This window comes from Taudactylus pleione, unplaced genomic scaffold (genome assembly GCF_031769625.1).
Source record: "Taudactylus pleione unplaced genomic scaffold, aTauple2 ptg000497l, whole genome shotgun sequence".
NCBI classification, from domain to species: Eukaryota; Metazoa; Chordata; class Amphibia; order Anura; family Myobatrachidae; genus Taudactylus; species Taudactylus pleione.
In genome coordinates this window covers 1,358,786-1,382,392 of record NW_028284899.1, presented here as the reverse complement: position 1 = coordinate 1,382,392, position 23,607 = coordinate 1,358,786, and the positions used below count along the sequence as shown (strand labels likewise).

Sequence of the window (23,607 nt, the reverse complement as noted above, 5' to 3'; positions counted from 1 at the left end):
TGCAAATAGTACAATTTCACTTGAAAATCATAGCCAAATTGAACATTTTTGACTAAAGATCATCAATTGATTGTTAGTCATTTGTTATGTGAATTAAAAGTTTCTAAAGAGCGCTAGTAGTGTAGGGGTATCATGCAAGATTCCCATTCTTGGGACCCGGTTAGAGTCCCGGCTAGCGCATGAAAATTTGTTTTTTGAATCCTATGACATTTTTCAAATTAATATATATTGAATCTCACTAAAAACATTACAATATTGCATTTATCAAAGATGAGTCTCCAAGATGTCTCTATTCACCAAATTCTTAAAAAGCATAATAGTAACATTTCCTCTCCACAGGTAAAAAAAAAGTGCTACGGACACAAACACTAAAGACCCAAAGCTGCTATTGTAAAGGCAATTACATTTCCGAATTAACTACATTTGTTCCACAAACTCTTTAGCACAATCTTCCTTGAACTAAACATACATCCATGGAGCAAAGATATGTATTTCTTATCTTGGGAAATCTATACAACAGTGCAAATAGTACAATTTCACTTGAAAATCATAGCCAAATTGAAAATTTTTGACTAAAGATCATCAATTGATTGTTAGTCATTTGTTGTGTGAATTATAGGTAGCTAAAAAGTGCTAGTAAAGTAGGGGTAACATGCAAGATTCCCATTCTTGCGACCTGGGTTCGAGTCCCAGCTAGCACATAAAAGTGTGTCTTTTGAATTCTATAAAACCTGTTAAATTAATATATAATTAATCTGTATAAAAAACATAGCTTTATTGCTTTTCTCAGAGATAGTCCTTGAAGATGTCTCAATTCACAAAATTCTTAAAAAGCATAGAGGTAACATTTTCTCTCCACAGGTAAAAAAAAATTTCCAGTGATACAAACACTAAAGAGTTAAAGCTTTAATTGTGAAGTCAATTATATTTCTTAATTTTTTAAATCTGCTCCACAATGTCATTATCAAATCTTTCCATAAAAAAAAATACATCCAAAGAGTAAATATATGTATTTCTTATTGTGGGAAACTTATAAGGCAGTGGAGATAGTACAACTTCACTTGAAAAACACAGTCACATTGCACAATTTTCACTAGAGATTAACAATTGATTGCAAGACTTCTTTTATGTGAACGTAGTTCTTTAAGAATGTGCTAGTGTAGGGGTATCATGCAAGATTATCATTCGTGCGACCTTGGTTTGAGACCCGGCTAGTGCATAATGTGTCTTTTGAATCCTATGAAATGTTTCAAATTAATATATATTGAATCTCACTAAAAACACTGCAATATTGCATTTCTCAGAGATTAGCATCCAAGATGTCTCTATTCACCAAATTCTTAAAAAGCATAGAAGTAACACTTCCTCTCCACAGGCAAAAAAAATTGTGCTACTGGCACAAACACTAAAGTCCCAAAGCTGCTATTGTAAAGGCAATAACATTTCCGAATTATTTATATTTGCTCCACTAACTCTTTAGCACAATCTTCCTTGAACTAAAAATACATCCATGGAGAAAATGTATGTACTTCTTATCTTGGGAAATCTATACAACAGTGCAAATAGTACAATTTCACTTGAAAATCATAGCCAAATTGCACATTTTTGACTAAAGATTATCAATTGATTGTTAGTCATTTGTTATGTGAATTAAAAGTTTCTAAAGAGCGCTAGTAGTGTAGGGGTATCATGCAAGATTCCCATTCTTGGGACCCAGTTAGAGTCCCGGCTAGCGCATGAAAATGTGTTTTTTGAATCCTATGACATTTTTCAAATTAATATATATTGAATCTCACTAAAAACATTACAATATTGCATTTCTCAAAGATGAGCCACCAAGATGTCTCTATTCACCAAATTCTTAAAAAGCGTAATAGTAACTTTTCCTCTCCACAGGTAAAAAAAAAGTGCTACGGACACAAACACTAAAGACCCAAAGCTGCTATTGTAAAGGCAATTACATTTCCGAATTAACTACATTTGTTCCAAAAACTCTTTAGCACAATCTTCCTTGAACTAAAAATACATCCATGGAGCAAAGATATGTATTTCTTATCTTGGGAAATCTATACAACAGTGCAAATAGTACAATTTCACTTGAAAATCATAGCCAAATTGAACATTTTTGACTAAAGATCATCAATTGATTGTTAGTCATTTGTTGTGTGAATTATAGGTAGCTAAAAAGCGCTAGTAGTGTAGGGGTATCATGCAAGATTCCCATTCTTGCGACCTGGGTTCGAGTCCCAGCTAGCGCATAAAAGTGTGTCTTTTGAATTCTATAAAATCTGTTAAATTAATATATAATTAATCTGTATAAAAAACATAGCTTTATTGCTTTTCTCAGAGATAGTCCTTGAAGATGTCTCAATTCACAAAATTCTTAAAAAGCATAGAGGTAACATTTTCTCTCCACAGGTAAAAAAAATGTACCAGTGATACAAACACTAAAGAGTTAAAGCTTTAATTGTGAAGTCAATTATATTTCTTAATTTTTTACATCTGCTCCACAATGTCATTATCAAATCTTTCCTTGAAAAAAAATACATCCAAAGAGTAAATATATGTATTTCTTATTGTGGGAAACTTATAAGGCAGTGGAGATAGTACAACTTCACTTGAAAAACACAGTCACATTGCACAATTTTCACTAGAGATTAACAATTGATTGTAAGACTTCTTTTATGTGAATGTAGTTCCTTAAGAATGTGCTAGTGTAGGGGTATCATGCAAGATTATCATTCGTGCGACCTTGGTTTGAGACCTGGCTAGTGCATAATGTGTCTTTTGAATCCTATGAAATGTTTCAAATTAATATATATTGAATCTCACTAAAAACACTGCAATATTGCATTTCTCAGAGATTAGCATCCAAGATGTCTCTATTCACCAAATTCTTAAAAAGCATAGAAGTAACACTTCCTCTCCACAGGTAAAAAAATTGTGCTACTGACACAAACACTAAAGTCCCAAAGCTGCTATTGTAAAGGCAATAACATTTCCGAATTATTTATATTTGCTCCACTAACTCTTTAGCACAATCTTCCTTGAACTAAAAATACATCCATGGAGAAAATGTATGTACTTCTTATCTTGGGAAATCTATACAACAGTGCAAATAGTACAATTTCACTTGAAAATCATAGCCAAATTGCACATTTTTGACTAAAGATTATCAATTGATTGTTAGTCATTTGTTATGTGAATTAAAAGTTTCTAAAGAGCGCTAGTAGTGTAGGGGTATCATGCAAGATTCCCATTCTTGGGACCCGGTTAGAGTCCCGGCTAGCGCATGAAAATTTGTTTTTTGAATCCTATGACATTTTTCAAATTAATATATATTGAATCTCACTAAAAACATTACAATATTGCATTTCTCAAAGATGAGCCTCCAAGATGTCTCTATTCACCAAATACTTAAAAAGCATAATAGTAACATTTCCTCTCCACAGGTAAAAAAAAAGTGCTACGGACACAAACACTAAAGACCCAAAGCTGCTATTGTAAAGGCAATTACATTTCCGAATTAACTACATTTGTTCCAAAAACTCTTTAGCACAATCTTCCTTGAACTAAAAATACATCCATGGAGCAAAGATATGTATTTCTTATCTTGGGAAATCTATACAACAGTGCAAATAGTACAATTTCACTTGAAAATCATAGCCAAATTGAACATTTTTGACTAAAGATCATCAATTGATTGTTAGTCATTTGTTGTGTGAATTATAGGTAGCTAAAAAGCGCTAGTAGTCTAGGGGTATCATGCAAGATTCCCATTCTTGCGACCTGGGTTCGAGTCCCAGCTAGCACATAAAAGTGTGTCTTTTGAATTCTATAAAATCTGTTAAATTAATATATAATTAATCTGTATAAAAAACATAGCTTTATTGCTTTTCTCAGAGATAGTCCTTGAAGATGTCTCAATTCACAAAATTCTTAAAAAGCATAGAGGTAACATTTTCTCTACACAGGTAAAAAAACTGTACCAGTGATACAGACACTAAAGAGTTAAAGCTTTAATTGTGAAGTCAATTATATTTCTTAATTTTTTACATCTGCTCCACAATGTCATTATCAAATCTTTCCTTGAAAAAAAATGCATCCAAAGATTAAATATATGTATTTCTTATTGTGGGAAACTTATAAGGCAGTGGAGATAGTACAACTTCACTTGAAAAACACAGTCACATTGCACAATTTTCACTAGAGATTAACAATTGATTGTAAGACTTCTTTTATGTGAATGTAGTTATTTAAGAATGTGCTAGTGTAGGGGTATCATGCAAGATTATCATTCGTGCGACCTTGGTTTGAGACCTGGCTAGTGCATAATGTGTCTTTTGAATCCTAGGACATTTTTCAAATTAATATATATTGAATCTCATTAAAAACATTACAATATTGCATTTCTCAAAGATGAGCCTCAAAGATGTCTCTATTCACCAAATTCTTAAAAAGCATAATAGTAACATTTCCTCTCCACAGGTAAAAAAAATGTGCTACTGACACAAACACTAAAGACCCAAAGCTGCTATTGTAAAGGCAATTACATTTCCGAATTATTTATGTTTGTTCCACAAACTCTTTAGCACAATCTTCCTTGAACTAAAAATACATCCATGGAGCAAAGATATGTATTTCTTATCTTGGGAAATCTATACAACAATGCAAATAGTACAATTTCACTTGAAAATCATAGCCAAATTGAAAATTTTTGACTAAAGATCATCAATTGATTGTTAGTCATTTGTTGTGTGAATTATAGGTAGCTAAAAAGCGCTAGTAGTGTAGGGGTATCATGCAAGATTCCCATTCTTGCGACCTGGGTTCGACTCCCAGCTAGCACATAAAAGTGTGTCTTTTGAATTCTATAAAATCTGTTAAATTAATATATAATTAATCTGTATAAAAAACATAGCTTTATTGCTTTTCTCAGAGATAGTCCTTGAAGATGTCTCAATTCACAAAATTCTTAAAAAGCATAGAGGTAACATTTTCTCTCCACAGGTAAAAAAAATGTACCAGTAATACAAACACTAAAGAGTTAAAGCTTTAATTGTGAAGTCAATTATATTTCTTAATTTTTTACATCTGCTCCACAATGTCATTATCAAATCTTTCCTTGAAAAAAAATACATCCAAAGAGTAAATATATGTATTTCTTATTGTGGGAAACTTATAAGGCAGTGGAGATAGTTCAGCTTCACTTGAAAAACACAGTCACATTGCACAATTTTCACTAGAGATTAACAATTGATTGCAAGACTTCTTTTATGTGAATGTAGTTCTTTAAGAATGTGCTAGTGTAGGGGTATCATGCAAAATTATCATTCGTGCGACCTTGGTTTGAGACCCGGCTAGTGCATAATGTGTCTTTTGAATCCTATGAAATGTTTCAAATTAATATATATTGAATCTCACTAAAAACACTGCAATATTGCATTTCTCAGAGATTAGCATCCAAGATGTCTCTATTCACCAAATTCTTAAAAAGCATAGAAGTAACACTTCCTCTCCACAGGTAAAAAAATTGTGCTACTGACACAAACACTACAGTCCCAAAGCTGCTATTGTAAAGGCAATTACATTTCCGAATTATTTATGTTTGCTCCAAAAACTCTTTAGCATAATCTTCCTTTAACTAAAAATACATCCATGGAGCAAATGTATGTACTTCTTATCTTGGGAAATCTATACTACAGTGCAAATAGAACAATTTCACTTGAAAATCATAGCCAAATTGAACATTTTTGACTAAAGATTATCAATTGATTGTTAGTCATTTGTTGTGTGAATTAAAGGTTTCTAAAGAGCGCTAGTAGTGTAGGGGTATCATGCAAGATTCCCATTCTTGCGACCCGGGTTCGAGTCCCGGCTAGCGCATAAAAATGTGTTTTTTGAATCCTATGACATTTTTCAAATTAATATATATTGAATCTCACTAAAAACATTACAATATTGCATTTCTCAAAGATGAGCCTCTAAGATGTCTCTATTCTCCAAAATCTTGAAAAGCATAATAGTAACATTTCCTCTCCACAGGTAAAAAAAAAGTGCTACGGACACAAACACTAAAGACCCAAAGTTTCTATTGTAAAGGCAATTACATTTCCGAATTAACTACATTTGTTCCAAAAACTCTTTAGCACAATCTTCCTTGAACTAAAAATACATCCATGGAGCAAAGATATGTATTTCTTATCTTGGGAAATCTATACAACAGTGCAAATAGTACAATTTCACTTGAAAATCATAGCCAAATTGAACATTTTTGACTAAAGATCATCAATTGATTGTTAGTCATTTGTTGTGTGAATTATAGGTAGCTAAAAAGCGCTAGTAGTGTAGGGGTATCATGCAAGATTCCCATTCTTGCGACCTGGGTTCGAGTCCCAGCTAGCGCATAAAAGTGTCTCTTTTGAATTCTATAAAATCTGTTAAATTAATATATAATTAATCTGTATAAAAAACATAGCTTTATTGCTTTTCTCAGAGATAGTCCTTGAAGATGTCTCAATTCACAAAATTCTTAAAAAGCATAGAGGTAACATTTTCTCTACACAGGTAAAAACAATGTACCAGTGATACAGACACTAAAGAGTTAAAGCTTTAATTGTGAAGTCAATTATATTTCTTAATTTTTTACATCTGCTCCACAATGTCATTATCAAATCTTTCCTTGAAAAAAAATGCATCCAAAGATTAAATATATGTATTTCTTATTGTGGGAAACTTATAAGGCAGTGGAGATAGTACAACTTCACTTGAAAAACACAGTCACATTGCACAATTTTCACTAGAGATTAACAATTGATTGTAAGACTTCTTTTATGTGAATGTAGTTCTTTAAGAATGTGCTAGTGTAGGGGTATCATGCAAGATTATCATTCGTGCGACCTTGGTTTGAGACCTGGCTAGTGCATAATGTGTCTTTTGAATCCTATGAAATGTTTCAAATTAATATATATTGAATCTCACTAAAAACACTGCAATATTGCATTTCTCAGAGATTAGCATCCAAGATGTCTCTATTCACCAAATTCTTCAAAAGCATAGAAGTAACAGTTCCTCTCCACAGGTAAAAAAATTGTGCTACTGACACAAACACTAAAGTCCCAAAGCTGCTATTGTAAAGGCAATTACATTTCCGAATTATTTATATTTGCTCCAAAAACTCTTTAGCACAATCTTCCTTGAACTAAAAATACATCCATGGAGCAAATGTATGTACTTCTTATCTTGGGAAATCTATACTACAGTGCAAATAGAACAATTTCACTTGAAAATCATAGCCAAATTGAACATTTTTGACTAAAGATTATCAATTGATTGTTAGTCATTTGTTGTGTGAATTAAAGGTTTCTAAAGAGCGCTAGTAGTGTAGGGGTATCATGCAAGATTCCCATTCTTGCGACCAGGGTTCGAGTCCCGGCTAGCGCATGAAAATGTGTTTTTTGAATCCTAGGACATTTTTCAAATTAATATATATTGAATCTCATTAAAAACATTACAATATTGCATTTCTCAAAGATGAGCCTCAAAGATGTCTCTATTCACCAAATTCTTAAAAAGCATAATAGTAACATTTCCTCTCCACAGGTAAAAAAAATGTGCTACTGACACAAACACTAAAGACCCAAAGCTGCTATTGTAAAGGCAATTACATTTCCGAATTATTTATGTTTGTTCCACAAACTCTTTAGCACAATCTTCCTTGAACTAAAAATACATCCATGGAGCAAAGATATGTATTTCTTATCTTGGGAAATCTATACAACAATGCAAATAGTACAATTTCACTTGAAAATCATAGCCAAATTGAACATTTTTGACTAAAGATCATCAATTGATTGTTAGTCATTTGTTGTGTGAATTATAGGTAGCTAAAAAGCGCTAGTAGTGTAGGGGTATCATGCAAGATTCCCATTCTTGCGATCTGGGTTCGAGTCCCAGCTAGCACATAAAAGTGTGTCTTTTGAATTCTATAAAATCTGTTAAATTAATATATAATTAATCTGTATAAAAAACATAGCTTTATTGCTTTTCTCAGAGATAGTCCTTGAAGATGTCTCAATTCACAAAATTCTTAAAAAGCATAGAGGTAACATTTTCTCTCCACAGGTAAAAAAAAATGTACCAGTGATACAAACACTAAAGAGTTAAAGCTTTAATTGTGAAGTCAATTATATTTCTTAATTTTTTAAATCTGCTCCACAATGTCATTATCAAATCTTTCCATAAAAAAAAATACATCCAAAGAGTAAATATATGTATTTCTTATTGTGGGAAACTTATAAGGCAGTGGAGATAGTACAACTTCACTTGAAAAACACAGTCACATTGCACAATTTTCACTAGAGATTAACAATTGATTGCAAGACTTCTTTTATGTGAATGTAGTTCTTTAAGAATGTGCTAGTGTAGGGGTATCATGCAAGATTATCATTCGTGCGACCTTGGTTTGAGACCCGGCTAGTGCATAAAGTGTCTTTTGAATCCTATGAAATGTTTCAAATTAATATATATTGAATCTCACTAAAAACACTGCAATATTGCATTTCTCAGAGATTAGCATCCAAGATGTCTCTATTCACCAAATTCTTAAAAAGCATAGAAGTAACACTTCCTCTCCACAGGCAAAAAAAATTGTGCTACTGGCACAAACACTAAAGTCCCAAAGCTGCTATTGTAAAGGCAATAACATTTCCGAATTATTTATATTTGCTCCACTAACTCTTTAGCACAATCTTCCTTGAACTAAAAATACATCCATGGAGAAAATGTATGTACTTCTTATCTTGGGAAATCTATACAACAGTGCAAATAGTACAATTTCACTTGAAAATCATAGCCAAATTGCACATTTTTGACTAAAGATTATCAATTGATTGTTAGTCATTTGTTGTGTGAATTAAAGGTTTCTAAAGAGCGCTAGTAGTGTAGGGGTATCATGCAAAATTCCCATTCTTGCGACCCAGGTTCGAGTCCCGGCTAGCGCATGAAAATATGTTTTTTTGAATCCTAGGACATTTTTCAAATTAATATATATTGAATCTCATTAAAAACATTACAATATTGCATTTCTCAAAGATGAGCCTCAAAAATGTCTCTATTCACCAAATTCTTAAAAAGCATAATAGTAACATTTCCTCTCCACAAGTAAAAAAAATGTGCTACTGACACAAACACTAAAAACCCAAAGCTGCTATTGTAAAGGCAATTACATTTCCGAATTATTTATGTTTGTTCCACAAACTCTTTAGCACAATCTTCCTTGAACTAAAAATACATCCATGGAGCAAAGATATGTATTTCTTATCTTGGGAAATCTATACAACAATGCAAATAGTACAATTTCACTTGAAAATCATAGCCAAATTGAAAATTTTTGACTAAAGATCATCAATTGATTGTTAGTCATTTGTTGTGTGAATTATAGGTAGCTAAAAAGTGCTAGTAAAATAAGGGTAACATGCAAGATTCCCATTCTTGCGACCTGGGTTCGAGTCCCAGCTAGCACATAAAAGTGTGTCTTTTGAATTCTATAAAATCTGTTAAATTAATATATAATTAATCTGTATAAAAAACATAGCTTTATTGCTTTTCTCAGAGATAGTCCTTGAAGATGTCTCAATTCACAAAATTCTTAAAAAGCATAGAGGTAACATTTTCTCTCCACAGGTAAAAAAAAATGTACCAGTGATACAAACACTAAAGAGTTAAAGCTTTAATTGTGAAGTCAATTATATTTCTTAATTTTTTAAATCTGATCCACAATGTCATTATCAAATCTTTCCATAAAAAAAAATACATCCAAAGAGTAAATATATGTATTTCTTATTGTGGGAAACTTATAAGGCAGTGGAGATAGTACAACTTCACTTGAAAAACACAGTCACATTGCACAATTTTCACTAGAGATTAACAATTGATTGCAAGACTTCTTTTATGTGAATGTAGTTCTTTAAGAATGTGCTAGTGTAGGGGTATCATGCAAGATTATCATTCGTGCGACCTTGGTTTGAGACCCGGCTAGTGCATAAAGTGTCTTTTGAATCCTATGAAATGTTTCAAATTAATATATATTGAATCTCACTAAAAACACTGCAATATTGCATTTCTCAGAGATTAGCATCCAAGATGTCTCTATTCACCAAATTCTTAAAAAGCATAGAAGTAACACTTCCTCTCCACAGGCAAAAAAAATTGTGCTACTGGCACAAACACTAAAGTCCCAAAGCTGCTATTGTAAAGGCAATAACATTTCCGAATTATTTATATTTGCTCCACTAACTCTTTAGCACAATCTTCCTTGAACTAAAAATACATCCATGGAGAAAATGTATGTACTTCTTATCTTGGGAAATCTATACAACAGTGCAAATAGTACAATTTCACTTGAAAATCATAGCCAAATTGCACATTTTTGACTAAAGATTATCAACTGATTGTTAGTCATTTGTTATGTGAATTAAAAGTTTCTGAAGAGCGCTAGTAGTGTAGGGGTATCATGCAAGATTCCCATTCTTGTGACCCGGGTTAGAGTCCCGGCTAGTGCATGAAAATGTGTTTTTTGAACCCTATGACATTTTTCAAAATAATATATATTTAATCTCACTAAAAACATTACAATATTGCATTTCTCAAAGATGAGCCTCCAAGATGTCTCTATTCACCAAATTCTTAAAAAGCATAATAGTAACATTTCCTCTCCACAGGTAAAAAAAATGTGCTACTGACACAAACACTAAAGACCCAAAGCTGCTATTGTAAAGGCAATTACATTTCCGAATTATTTATATTTGTTCCACAAACTCTTTAGCACAATCTTCCTTTAACTATAAATACATCCATGGAGCAAAGATATGTATTTCTTATCTTGGGAAATCTATACAACAGTGCAAATAGTACAATTTCACTTGAAAATCATAGCCAAATTGAACATGTTTGACTAAAGATCATCAATTGATTGTTAGTAATTTGTTGTGTGAATTATAGGTAGCTAAAAAGCGCTAGTAGTGTAGGGGTATCATGCAAGATTCCCATTCTTGCGACCCGGCTTCGAGTCCCGGTTAGCGCATGAAAATGTGTTTTTTGAATCCTATGACATTTTTCAAATTAATATATATTGAATCTCACTAAAAACATTACAATATTGCATTTATCAAAGATGAGTCTCCAAGATGTCTCTATTCACCAAATTCTTAAAAAGCATTATAGTAACATTTCCTCTCCACAGGTAAAAAAAAAGTGCTACGGACACAAACACTAAAGACCCAAAGCTGCTATTGTAAAGGCAATTACATTTCCGAATTAACTACATTTGTTCCAAAAACTCTTTAGCACAATCTTCCTTGAACTAAAAATACATCCATGGAGCAAAGATATGTATTTCTTATCTTGGGAAATCTATACAACAGTGCAAATAGTACAATTTCACTTGAAAATCATAGCCAAATTGAACATTTTTGACTAAAGATCATCAATTGATTGTTAGTCATTTGTTGTGTGAATTATAGGTAGCTAAAAAGCGCTATTAAAGTAGGGGTAACATGCAAGATTCCCATTCTTGCGACCTGGGTTCGAGTCCCAGCTAGCACATAAAAGTGTGTCTTTTGAATTCTATAAAATCTGTTAAATTAATATATAATTAATCTGTATAAAAAACATAGCTTTATTGCTTTTCTCAGAGATAGTCCTTGAAGATGTCTCAATTCACAAAATTCTTAAAAAGCATAGAGGTAACATTTTCTCTCCACAGGTAAAAAAAATGTACCAGTGATACAAACACTAAAGAATTAAAGCTTTAATTGTGAAGTCAATTATATTTCTTAATTTTTTACATCTGCTCCACAATGTCATTATCAAATTTTTCCTTGAAAAAAAATACATCCAAAGAGTAAATATATGTATTTCTTATTGTGGGAAACTTATAAGGCAGTGGAGATAGTACAACTTCACTTGAAAAACACAGTCACATTGCACAATTTTCACTAGAGATTAACAATTGATTGCAAGACATCTTTTATGTGAATGTAGTTCTTTAAGAATGTGCTAGTGTAGGGGTATCATGCAAGATTATCATTCGTGCGACCTTGGTTTGAGACCTGGCTAGTGCATAATGTGTCTTTTGAATCCTATGAAATGTTTCAAATTAATATATATTGAATCTCACAAAAAACACTGCAATATTGCATTTCTCAGAGATTAGCATCCAAGATGTCTCTATTTACCAAATTCTTAAAAAGCATAGAAGTAACACTTCCTCTCCACAGGTAAAAAAATTGTGCTACTGGCACAAACACTAAAGTCCCAAAGCTGCTATTGTAAAGGCAATAACATTTCCGAATTATTTATATTTGCTCCACAAACTCTTTAGCATAATCTTCCTTGAACTAAAAATACATCCATGGAGCAAATGTGTGTACTTCTTATCTTGGGAAATCTATACTACAGTGCAAATAGAACAATTTCACTAGAAAATCATAGCCAATTTGAACATTTTTGACTAAAGATTATCAATTGATTGTTAGTCATTTGTTGTGTGAATTAAAGGTTTCTAAAGAGCGCTAGTAGTGTAGGAGTATCATGCAAGATTCCCATTCTTGCGACCCGGGTTCGAGTCCCGGCTAGCGCATAAAAATGTGTTTTTTGAATCCTATGACATTTTTCAAATTAATATATATTGAATGTCACTAAAAACATTACAATATTGCATTTCTCAAAGATGAGCCTCTAAGATGTCTCTATTCTCCAAATTCTTGAAAAGCATAATAGTAACATTTCCTCTCCACAGGTAAAAAAAAAGTGCTACGGACACAAACACTAAAGACCCAAAGTTTCTATTGTAAAGGCAATTACATTTCCGAATTAACTACATTTGTTCCACAAACTCTTTAGCACAATCTTCCTTGAACTAAACATACATCCATGGAGCAAAGATATGTATTTCTTATCTTGGGAAATCTATACAACAGTGCAAATAGTACAATTTCACTTGAAAATCATAGCCAAATTGAAAATTTTTGACTAAAGATCATCAATTGATTGTTAGTCATTTGTTGTGTGAATTATAAGTAGCTAAAAAGTGCTAGTAAAGTAGGGGTAACATGCAAGATTCCCATTCTTGCGACCTGGGTTCGAGTCCCAGCTAGCACATAAAAGTGTGTCTTTTGAATTCTATAAAATCTGTTAAATTAATATATAATTAATCTGTATAAAAAACATAGCTTTATTGCTTTTCTCAGAGATAGTCCTTGAAGATGTCTCAATTCACAAAATTCTTAAAAAGCATAGAGGTAACATTTTCTCTCCACAGGTAAAAAAAAATGTACCAGTGATACAAACACTAAAGAGTTAAAGCTTTAATTGTGAAGTCAATTATATTTCTTAATTTTTTAAATCTGCTCCACAATGTCATTATCAAATCTTTCCATAAAAAAAAATACATCCAAAGAGTAAATATATGTATTTCTTATTGTGGGAAACTTATAAGGCAGTGGAGATAGTACAACTTCACTTGAAAAACACAGTCACATTGCACAATTTTCACTAGAGATTAACAATTGATTGCAAGACTTCTTTTATGTGAATGTAGTTCTTTAAGAATGTGCTAGTGTAGGGGTATCATGCAAAATTATCATTCGTGCGACCTTGGTTTGAGACCCGGCTAGTGCATAAAGTGTCTTTTGAATCCTATGAAATGTTTCAAATTAATATATATTGAATCTCACTAAAAACACTGCAATATTGCATTTCTCAGAGATTAGCATCCAAGATGTCTCTATTCACCAAATTCTTAAAAAGCATAGAAGTAACACTTCCTCTCCACAGGCAAAAAAAATTGTGCTACTGGCACAAACACTAAAGTCCCAAAGCTGCTATTGTAAAGGCAATAACATTTCCGAATTATTTATATTTGCTCCACTAACTCTTTAGCACAATCTTCCTTGAACTAAAAATACATCCATGGAGAAAATGTATGTACTTCTTATCTTGGGAAATCTATACAACAGTGCAAATAGTACAATTTCACTTGAAAATCATAGCCAAATTGCACATTTTTGACTAAAGATTATCAATTGATTGTTAGTCATTTGTTGTGTGAATTAAAGGTTTCTAAAGAGCGCTAGTAGTGTAGGGGTATCATGCAAAATTCCCATTCTTGCGACCCAGGTTCGAGTCCCGGCTAGCGCATGAAAATATGTTTTTTTGAATCCTAGGACATTTTTCAAATTAATATATATTGAATCTCATTAAAAACATTACAATATTGCATTTCTCAAAGATGAGCCTCAAAGATGTCTCTATTCACCAAATTCTTAAAAAGCATAATAGTAACATTTCCTCTCCACAAGTAAAAAAAATGTGCTACTGACACAAACACTAAAAACCCAAAGCTGCTATTGTAAAGGCAATTACATTTCCGAATTATTTATGTTTGTTCCACAAACTCTTTAGCACAATCTTCCTTGAACTAAAAATACATCCATGGAGCAAAGATATGTATTTCTTATCTTGGGAAATCTATACAACAATGCAAATAGTACAATTTCACTTGAAAATCATAGCCAAATTGAAAATTTTTGACTAAAGATCATCAATTGATTGTTAGTCATTTGTTGTGTGAATTATAGGTAGCTAAAAAGTGCTAGTAAAATAAGGGTAACATGCAAGATTCCCATTCTTGCGACCTGGGTTCGAGTCCCAGCTAGCACATAAAAGTGTGTCTTTTGAATTCTATAAAATCTGTTAAATTAATATATAATTAATCTGTATAAAAAACATAGCTTTATTGCTTTTCTCAGAGATAGTCCTTGAAGATGTCTCAATTCACAAAATTCTTAAAAAGCATAGAGGTAACATTTTCTCTCCACAGGTAAAAAAAAATGTACCAGTGATACAAACACTAAAGAGTTAAAGCTTTAATTGTGAAGTCAATTATATTTCTTAATTTTTTAAATCTGATCCACAATGTCATTATCAAATCTTTCCATAAAAAAAAATACATCCAAAGAGTAAATATATGTATTTCTTATTGTGGGAAACTTATAAGGCAGTGGAGATAGTACAACTTCACTTGAAAAACACAGTCACATTGCACAATTTTCACTAGAGATTAACAATTGATTGCAAGACTTCTTTTATGTGAATGTAGTTCTTTAAGAATGTGCTAGTGTAGGGGTATCATGCAAGATTATCATTCGTGCGACCTTGGTTTGAGACCCGGCTAGTGCATAAAGTGTCTTTTGAATCCTATGAAATGTTTCAAATTAATATATATTGAATCTCACTAAAAACACTGCAATATTGCATTTCTCAGAGATTAGCATCCAAGATGTCTCTATTCACCAAATTTTTAAAAAGCATAGAAGTAACACTTCCTCTCCACAGGCAAAAAAAATTGTGCTACTGGCACAAACACTAAAGTCCCAAAGCTGCTATTGTAAAGGCAATAACATTTCTGAATTATTTATATTTGCTCCACTAACTCTTTAGCACAATCTTCCTTGAACTAAAAATACATCCATGGAGAAAATGTATGTACTTCTTATCTTGGGAAATCTATACAACAGTGCAAATAGTACAATTTCACTTGAAAATCATAGCCAAATTGCACATTTTTGACTAAAGATTATCAACTGATTGTTAGTCATTTGTTATGTGAATTAAAAGTTTCTGAAGAGCGCTAGTAGTGTAGGGGTATCATGCAAGATTCCCATTCTTGTGACCCGGGTTAGAGTCCCGGCTAGTGCATGAAAATGTGTTTTTTGAACCCTATGACATTTTTCAAAATAATATATATTTAATCTCACTAAAAACATTACAATATTGCATTTCTCAAAGATGAGCCTCCAAGATGTCTCTATTCACCAAATTCTTAAAAAGCATAATAGTAACATTTCCTCTCCACAGGTAAAAAAAATGTGCTACTGACACAAACACTAAAGACCCAAAGCTGCTATTGTAAAGGCAATTACATTTCCGAATTATTTATATTTGTTCCACAAACTCTTTAGCACAATCTTCCTTTAACTATAAATACATCCATGGAGCAAAGATATGTATTTCTTATCTTGGGAAATCTATACAACAGTGCAAATAGTACAATTTCACTTGAAAATCATAGCCAAATTGAACATGTTTGACTAAAGATCATCAATTGATTGTTAGTCATTTGTTGTATGAATTATAGGTAGCTAAAAAGCGCTAGTAGTGTAGGGGTATCATGCAAGATTCCCATTCTTGCGACCCGGCTTCGAGTCCCGGTTAGCGCATGAAAATGTGTTTTTTGAATCCTATGACATTTTTCAAATTAATATATATTGAATCTCACTAAAAACATTACAATATTGCATTTATCAAAGATGAGTCTCCAAGATGTCTCTATTCACCAAATTCTTAAAAAGCATTATAGTAACATTTCCTCTCCACAGGTAAAAAAAAAGTGCTACGGACACAAACACTAAAGACCCAAAGCTGCTATTGTAAAGGCAATTACATTTCCGAATTAACTACATTTGTTCCAAAAACTCTTTAGCACAATCTTCCTTGAACTAAAAATACATCCATGGAGCAAAGATATGTATTTCTTATCTTGGGAAATCTATACAACAGTGCAAATAGTACAATTTCACTTGAAAATCATAGCCAAATTGAACATTTTTGACTAAAGATCATCAATTGATTGTTAGTCATTTGTTGTGTGAATTATAGGTAGCTAAAAAGCGCTATTAAAGTAGGGGTAACATGCAAGATTCCCATTCTTGCGACCTGGGTTCGAGTCCCAGCTAGCACATAAAAGTGTGTCTTTTGAATTCTATAAAATCTGTTAAATTAATATATAATTAATCTGTATAAAAAACATAGCTTTATTGCTTTTCTCAGAGATAGTCCTTGAAGATGTCTCAATTCACAAAATTCTTAAAAAGCATAGAGGTAACATTTTCTCTCCACAGGTAAAAAAAATGTACCAGTGATACAAACACTAAAGAATTAAAGCTTTAATTGTGAAGTCAATTATATTTCTTAATTTTTTACATAAGCTCCACAATGTCATTATCAAATCTTTCCTTGAAAAAAAATACATCCAAAGAGTAAATATATGTATTTCTTATTGTGGGAAACTTATAAGGCAGTGGAGATAGTACAACTTCACTTGAAAAACACAGTCACATTGCACAATTTTCACTAGAGATTAACAATTGATTGCAAGACATCTTTTATGTGAATGTAGTTCTTTAAGAATGTGCTAGTGTAGGGGTATCATGCAAGATTATCATTCGTGCGACCTTGGTTTGAGACCTGGCTAGTGCATAATGTGTCTTTTGAATCCTATGAAATGTTTCAAATTAATATATATTGAATCTCACAAAAAACACTGCAATATTGCATTTCTCAGAGATTAGCATCCAAGATGTCTCTATTTACCAAATTCTTAAAAAGCATAGAAGTAACACTTCCTCTCCACAGGTAAAAAAATTGTGCTACTGGCACAAACACTAAAGTCCCAAAGCTGCTATTGTAAAGGCAATAACATTTCCGAATTATTTATATTTGCTCCACTAACTCTTTAGCACAATCCTCCTTGAACTAAAAATACATCCATGGAGAAAATGTATGTACTTCTTATCTTGGGAAATCTATACAACAGTGCAAATAGTACAATTTCACTTGAAAATCATAGCCAAATTGCACATTTTTGACTAAAGATTATCAATTGATTGTTAGTCATTTGTTATGTGAATTAAAAGTTTCTAAAGAGCGCTAGTAGTGTAGGGGTATCAAGCAAGATTCCCATTCTTGTGACCCGGTTAGAGTCCCGGCTAGCGCATGAAAATGTGTTTTTTGAATCCTATGACATTTTTCAAATGAATATATATTGAATCTCACTAAAAACATTACAATATTGCATTTCTCAAAGATGAGCCTCCAAGATGTCTCTATTCACCAAATTCTTAAAAAGCATAATAGTAACATTTCCTCTCCACAGGTAAAAAAAAAAGTGCTATGGACACAAACACTAAAGACCCAAAGCTGCTATTGTAAAGGCAATTACATTTCCGAATTAACTACATTTGTTCCAAAAACTCTTTAGCACAATCTTCCTTGAACTAAAAATACATCCATGGAGCAAAGATATGTATTTCTTATCTTGGGAAATCTATACAACAGTGCAAATAGTACAATTTCACTTGAAAATCATAGCCAAATTGAACATTTTTGACTAAAGATCATCAATTGATTGTTAGTCATTTGTTGTGTGAATTATAGGTAGCTAAAAAGCGCTAGTAGTGTAGGGGTATCATGCAAGATTCCAATTCTTGCGACCTGGGTTCAAGTCCCAGCTAGCGCATAAAAGTGTGTCTTTTGAATTCTATAAAATCTGTTAAATTAATATATAATTAATCTGTATAAAAAACATAGCTTTATTGCTTTTCTCAGAGATAGTCCTTGAAGATGTCTCAATTCACAAAATTGTTAAAAAGCATAGAGGTAACATTTTCTCTACACAGGTAAAAAAAATGTACCAGTGATACAGACACTAAAGAGTTAAAGCTTTAATTGTGAAGTCAATTATATTTCTTAATTTTTTACATCTGCTCCACAATGTCATTATCAAATCTTTCCTTGAAAAAAAATGCATCCAAAGATTAAATATATGTATTTCTTATTGTGGGAAACTTATAAGGCAGTGGAGATAGTACAACTTCACTTGAAAAACACAGTCACATTGCACAATTTTCACTAGAGATTAACAATTGATTGTAAGACTTCTTTTATGTGAATGTAGTTCTTTAAGAATGTGCTAGTGTAGGGGTATCATGCAAGATTATCATTCGTGCGACCTTGGTTTGAGACCTGGCTAGTGCATAATGTGTCTTTTGAACCCTATGAAATGTTTCAAATTAATATATATTGAATCTCACTAAAAACACTGCAATATTGCATTTCTCAGAGATTAGCATCCAAGATGTCTCTATTCACCAAATTCTTAAAAAGCATAGAAGTAACACTTCCTCTCCACAGGTAAAAAAATTGTGCTACTGACACAAACACTAAAGTCCCAAAGCTGCTATTGTAAAGGCAATTACATTTCCGAATTATTTATATTTGCTCCAAAAACTCTTTAGCACAATCTTCCTTGAACTAAAAATACATCCATGGAGCAAATGTATGTACTTCTTATCTTGGGAAATCTATACTACAGTGCAAATAGAACAATTTCACTTGAAAATCATAGCCAAATTGAACATTTTTGACTAAAGATTATCAATTGATTGTTAGTCATTTGTTGTGTGAATTAAAGGTTTCTAAAGAGCGCTAGTAGTGTAGGGGTATCATGCAAGATTCCAATTCTTGCGACCCGGGTTCGAGTCCCGGCTAGCGCATGAAAATGTGTTTTTTGAATCCTAGGACATTTTTCAAATTAATATATATTGAATCTCATTAAAAACATTACAATATTGCATTTCTCAAAGATGAGCCTCAAAGATGTCTCTATTCACCAAATTCTTAAAAAGCATAATAGTAACATTTCCTCTCCACAGGTAAAAAAAATGTGCTACTGACACAAACACTAAAAACCCAAAGCTGCTATTGTAAAGGCAATTACATTTCCGAATTATTTATGTTTGTTCCACAAACTCTTTAGCACAATCTTCCTTGAACTAAAAATACATCCATGGAGCAAAGATATGTATTTCTTATCTTGGGAAATCTATACAACAATGCAAATAGTACAATTTCACTTGAAAATCATAGCCAAATTGAACATTTTTGACTAAAGATCATCAATTGATTGTTAGTCATTTGTTGTGTGAATTATAGGTAGCTAAAAAGCGCTAGTAGTGTAGGGGTATCATGCAAGATTCCCATTCTTGCGACCTGGGTTCGAGTCCCAGCTAGCACATAAAAGTGTGTCTTTTGAATTCTATAAAATCTGTTAAATTAATATATAATTAATCTGTATAAAAAACATAGCTTTATTGCTTTTCTCAGAGATAGTCCTTGAAGATGTCTCAATTCACAAAATTCTTAAAAAGCATAGAGGTAACATTTTCTCTCCACAGGTAAAAAAAATGTACCAGTGATACAAACACTAAAGAGTTAAAGCTTTAATTGTGAAGTCAATTATATTTCTTAATATTTTACATCTGCTCCACAATGTCATTATCAAATCTTTCCTTGAAAAAAAATACATCCAAAGAGTAAATATATGTATTTCTTATTGTGGGAAACTTATAAGGCAGTGGAGATAGTTCAGCTTCACTTGAAAAACACAGTCACATTGCACAATTTTCACTAGAGATTAACAATTGATTGCAAGACTTCTTTTATGTGAATGTAGTTCTTTAAGAATGTGCTAGTGTAGGGGTATCATGCAAGATTATCATTCGTGCGACCTTGGTTTGAGACCCGGCTAGTGCATAATGTGTCTTTTGAATCCTATGAAATGTTTCAAATTAATATATATTGAATCTCACTAAAAACACTGCAATATTGCATTTCTCAGAGATTAGCATCCAAGATGTCTCTATTCACCAAATTCTTAAAAAGCATAGAAGTAACACTTCCTCTCCACAGGTAAAAAAATTGTGCTACTGACACAAACACTACAGTCCCAAAGCTGCTATTGTAAAGGCAATAACATTTCCGAATTATTTATATTTGCTCCACAAACTCTTTAGCATAATCTTCCTTTAACTAAAAATACATCCATGGAGCAAATGTATGTACTTCTTATCTTGGGAAATCTATACTACAGTGCAAATAGAACAATTTCACTTGAAAATCATAGCCAAATTGAACATTTTTGACTAAAGATTATCAATTGATTGTTAGTCATTTGTTGTGTGAATTAAAGGTTTCTAAAGAGCGCTAGTAGTGTAGGGGTATCATGCAAGATTCCCATTCTTGCGACCCGGGTTCGAGTCCCGGCTAGCGCATAAAAATGTGTTTTTTGAATCCTATGACATTTTTCAAATTAATATATATTGAATCTCACTACAAACATTACAATATTGCATTTCTCAAAGATGAGCCTCTAAGATGTCTCTATTCTCCAAATTCTTGAAAAGCATAATAGTAACATTTCCTCTCCACAGGTAAAAAAAAAGTGCTACGGACACAAACACTAAAGACCCAAAGCTTCTATTGTAAAGGCAATTACATTTCCGAATTAACTACATTTGTTCCACAAACTCTTTAGCACAATCTTCCTTGAAGTAAATATACATCCATGGAGCAAAGATATGTATTTCTTATCTTGGGAAATCTATACAACAGTGCAAATAGTACAATTTCACTTGAAAATCATAGCCAAATTGAACATTTTTGACTAAAGATCATCAATTGATTGTTAGTCATTTGTTGTGTGAATTATAGGTAGCTAAAAAGCGCTAGTAGTGTAGGGGTATCATGCAAGATTCCCATTTTTGCGACCTGGGTTCGAGTCCCAGCTAGCACATAAAAGTGTGTCTTTTGAATTCTATAAAATCTGTTAAATTAATATATAATTAATCTGTATTAAAAACATAGCTTTATTGCTTTTCTCAGAGATAGTCCTTGAAGATGTCTCAATTCACAAAATTCTTAAAAAGCATAGAGGTAACATTTTCTCTCCACAGGTAAAAAAAAATGTACCAGTGATACAAACACTAAAGAGTTAAAGCTTTAATTGTGAAGTCAATTATATTTCTTAATTTTTTAAATCTGCTCCACAATGTCATTATCAAATCTTTCCTTGAAAAAAAATACATCCAAAGAGTAAATATATGTATTTCTTATTGTGGGAAACTTATAAGGCAGTGGAGATAGTACAACTTCACTTGAAAAACACAGTCACATTGCACAATTTTCACTAGAGATTAACAATTGATTGCAAGACTTCTTTTATGTGAATGTAGTTCTTTAAGAATGTGCTAGTGTAGGGGTATCATGCAAGATTATCATTCGTGCGACCTTGGTTTGAGACCCGGCTAGTGCATAATGTGTCTTTTGAATCCTATGAAATGTTTCAAATTAATATATATTGAATCTCACTAAAAACACTGCAATATTGCATTTCTCAGAGATTAGCATCCAAGATGTCTCTATTCACCAAATTCTTAAAAAGCATAGAAGTAACACTTCCTCTCCACAGGTAAAAAAATTGTGCTACTGGCACAAACACTAAAGTCCCAAAGCTGCTATTGTAAAGGCAATAACATTTCCGAATTATTTGTATTTTCTCCACTAACTCTTTAGCACAATCCTCCTTGAACTAAAAATACATCCATGGAGAAAATGTATGTACTTCTTATCTTGGGAAATCTATACAACAGTGCAAATAGTACAATTTCACTTGAAAATCATAGCCAAATTGAACATTTTTGACTAAAGATCATCAATTGATTGTTAGTCATTTGTTATGTGAATTAAAAGTTTCTAAAGAGCGCTAGTAGTGTAGGGGTATCAAGCAAGATTCCCATTCTTGTGACCCGGTTAGAGTCCCGGCTAGCGCATGAAAATGTGTTTTTTGAATCCTATGACATTTTTCAAATGAATATATATTGAATCTCACTAAAAACATTACAATATTGCATTACTCAAAGATGAGCCTCCAAGATGTCTCTATTCACCAAATTCTTAAAAAGCATAATAGTAACATTTCCTCTCCACAGGTAAAAAAATAGTGCTATGGACACAAACACTAAAGACCCAAAGCTGCTATTGTAAAGGCAATTACATTTCCGAATTAACTACATTTGTTCCACAAACTCTTTAGCACAATCTTCCTTGAAGTAAATATACATCCATGGAGCAAAGATATGTATTTCTTATCTTGGGAAATCTATACAACAGTGCAAATAGTACAATTTCACTTGAAAATCATAGCCAAATTGAACATTTTTGACTAAAGATCATCAATTGATTGTTAGTCATTTGTTGTGTGAATTATAGGTAGCTAAAAAGCGCTAGTAGTGTAGGGGTATCATGCAAGATTCCCATTTTTGCGACCTGGGTTCGAGTCCCAGCTAGCACATAAAAGTGTGTCTTTTGAATTCTATAAAATCTGTTAAATTAATATATAATTAATCTGTATTAAAAACATAGCTTTATTGCTTTTCTCAGAGATAGTCCTTGAAGATGTCTCAATTCACAAAATTCTTAAAAAGCATAGAGGTAACATTTTCTCTCCACAGGTAAAAAAAAATGTACCAGTGATACAAACACTAAAGAGTTAAAGCTTTAATTGTGAAGTCAATTATATTTCTTAATTTTTTAAATCTGCTCCACAATGTCATTATCAAATCTTTCCTTGAAAAAAAATACATCCAAAGAGTAAATATATGTATTTCTTATTGTGGGAAACTTATAAGGCAGTGGAGATAGTACAACTTCACTTGAAAAACACAGTCACATTGCACAATTTTCACTAGAGATTAACAATTGATTGCAAGACTTCTTTTATGTGAATGTAGTTCTTTAAGAATGTGCTAGTGTAGGGGTATCATGCAAGATTATCATTCGTGCGACCTTGGTTTGAGACCCGGCTAGTGCATAATGTGTCTTTTGAATCCTATGAAATGTTTCAAATTAATATATATTGAATCTCACTAA

General features: G+C 32.2%; 15 non-coding genes across 15 annotated transcripts; all 15 read left to right on the top strand.

Annotated features, from left to right (window-relative positions):
• Positions 1-2,187: 2,187 nt before the first annotated feature.
• On the top strand, positions 2,188-2,258 carry TRNAG-CCC (transfer RNA glycine (anticodon CCC)). Its single transcript has one exon. It is a non-coding gene; the product is annotated as a tRNA-Gly (tRNA).
• Positions 2,259-4,779: 2,521 nt separating this feature from the next.
• On the top strand, positions 4,780-4,850 carry TRNAG-CCC (transfer RNA glycine (anticodon CCC)). Its single transcript has one exon. It is a non-coding gene; the product is annotated as a tRNA-Gly (tRNA).
• A 965-nt stretch (positions 4,851-5,815) lies between these two features.
• TRNAG-CCC (transfer RNA glycine (anticodon CCC)) lies at positions 5,816-5,886 on the top strand. The gene has a single exon. It is a non-coding gene; the product is annotated as a tRNA-Gly (tRNA).
• A 450-nt stretch (positions 5,887-6,336) lies between these two features.
• On the top strand, positions 6,337-6,407 carry TRNAG-CCC (transfer RNA glycine (anticodon CCC)). The gene has a single exon. It is a non-coding gene; the product is annotated as a tRNA-Gly (tRNA).
• A 965-nt stretch (positions 6,408-7,372) lies between these two features.
• TRNAG-CCC (transfer RNA glycine (anticodon CCC)) lies at positions 7,373-7,443 on the top strand. Its single transcript has one exon. It is a non-coding gene; the product is annotated as a tRNA-Gly (tRNA).
• Positions 7,444-7,893: 450 nt separating this feature from the next.
• Positions 7,894-7,964, top strand: TRNAG-CCC (transfer RNA glycine (anticodon CCC)). The gene has a single exon. It is a non-coding gene; the product is annotated as a tRNA-Gly (tRNA).
• A 2,527-nt stretch (positions 7,965-10,491) lies between these two features.
• On the top strand, positions 10,492-10,562 carry TRNAG-CCC (transfer RNA glycine (anticodon CCC)). Its single transcript has one exon. It is a non-coding gene; the product is annotated as a tRNA-Gly (tRNA).
• Positions 10,563-12,569: 2,007 nt separating this feature from the next.
• Positions 12,570-12,640, top strand: TRNAG-CCC (transfer RNA glycine (anticodon CCC)). Its single transcript has one exon. It is a non-coding gene; the product is annotated as a tRNA-Gly (tRNA).
• A 3,048-nt stretch (positions 12,641-15,688) lies between these two features.
• TRNAG-CCC (transfer RNA glycine (anticodon CCC)) lies at positions 15,689-15,759 on the top strand. The gene has a single exon. It is a non-coding gene; the product is annotated as a tRNA-Gly (tRNA).
• Positions 15,760-18,287: 2,528 nt separating this feature from the next.
• Positions 18,288-18,358, top strand: TRNAW-CCA (transfer RNA tryptophan (anticodon CCA)). The gene has a single exon. It is a non-coding gene; the product is annotated as a tRNA-Trp (tRNA).
• A 965-nt stretch (positions 18,359-19,323) lies between these two features.
• TRNAW-CCA (transfer RNA tryptophan (anticodon CCA)) lies at positions 19,324-19,394 on the top strand. Its single transcript has one exon. It is a non-coding gene; the product is annotated as a tRNA-Trp (tRNA).
• Positions 19,395-19,844: 450 nt separating this feature from the next.
• TRNAG-CCC (transfer RNA glycine (anticodon CCC)) lies at positions 19,845-19,915 on the top strand. Its single transcript has one exon. It is a non-coding gene; the product is annotated as a tRNA-Gly (tRNA).
• A 965-nt stretch (positions 19,916-20,880) lies between these two features.
• Positions 20,881-20,951, top strand: TRNAG-CCC (transfer RNA glycine (anticodon CCC)). Its single transcript has one exon. It is a non-coding gene; the product is annotated as a tRNA-Gly (tRNA).
• Positions 20,952-21,401: 450 nt separating this feature from the next.
• TRNAG-CCC (transfer RNA glycine (anticodon CCC)) lies at positions 21,402-21,472 on the top strand. The gene has a single exon. It is a non-coding gene; the product is annotated as a tRNA-Gly (tRNA).
• Positions 21,473-22,958: 1,486 nt separating this feature from the next.
• Positions 22,959-23,029, top strand: TRNAG-CCC (transfer RNA glycine (anticodon CCC)). Its single transcript has one exon. It is a non-coding gene; the product is annotated as a tRNA-Gly (tRNA).
• Positions 23,030-23,607: the final 578 nt, after the last annotated feature.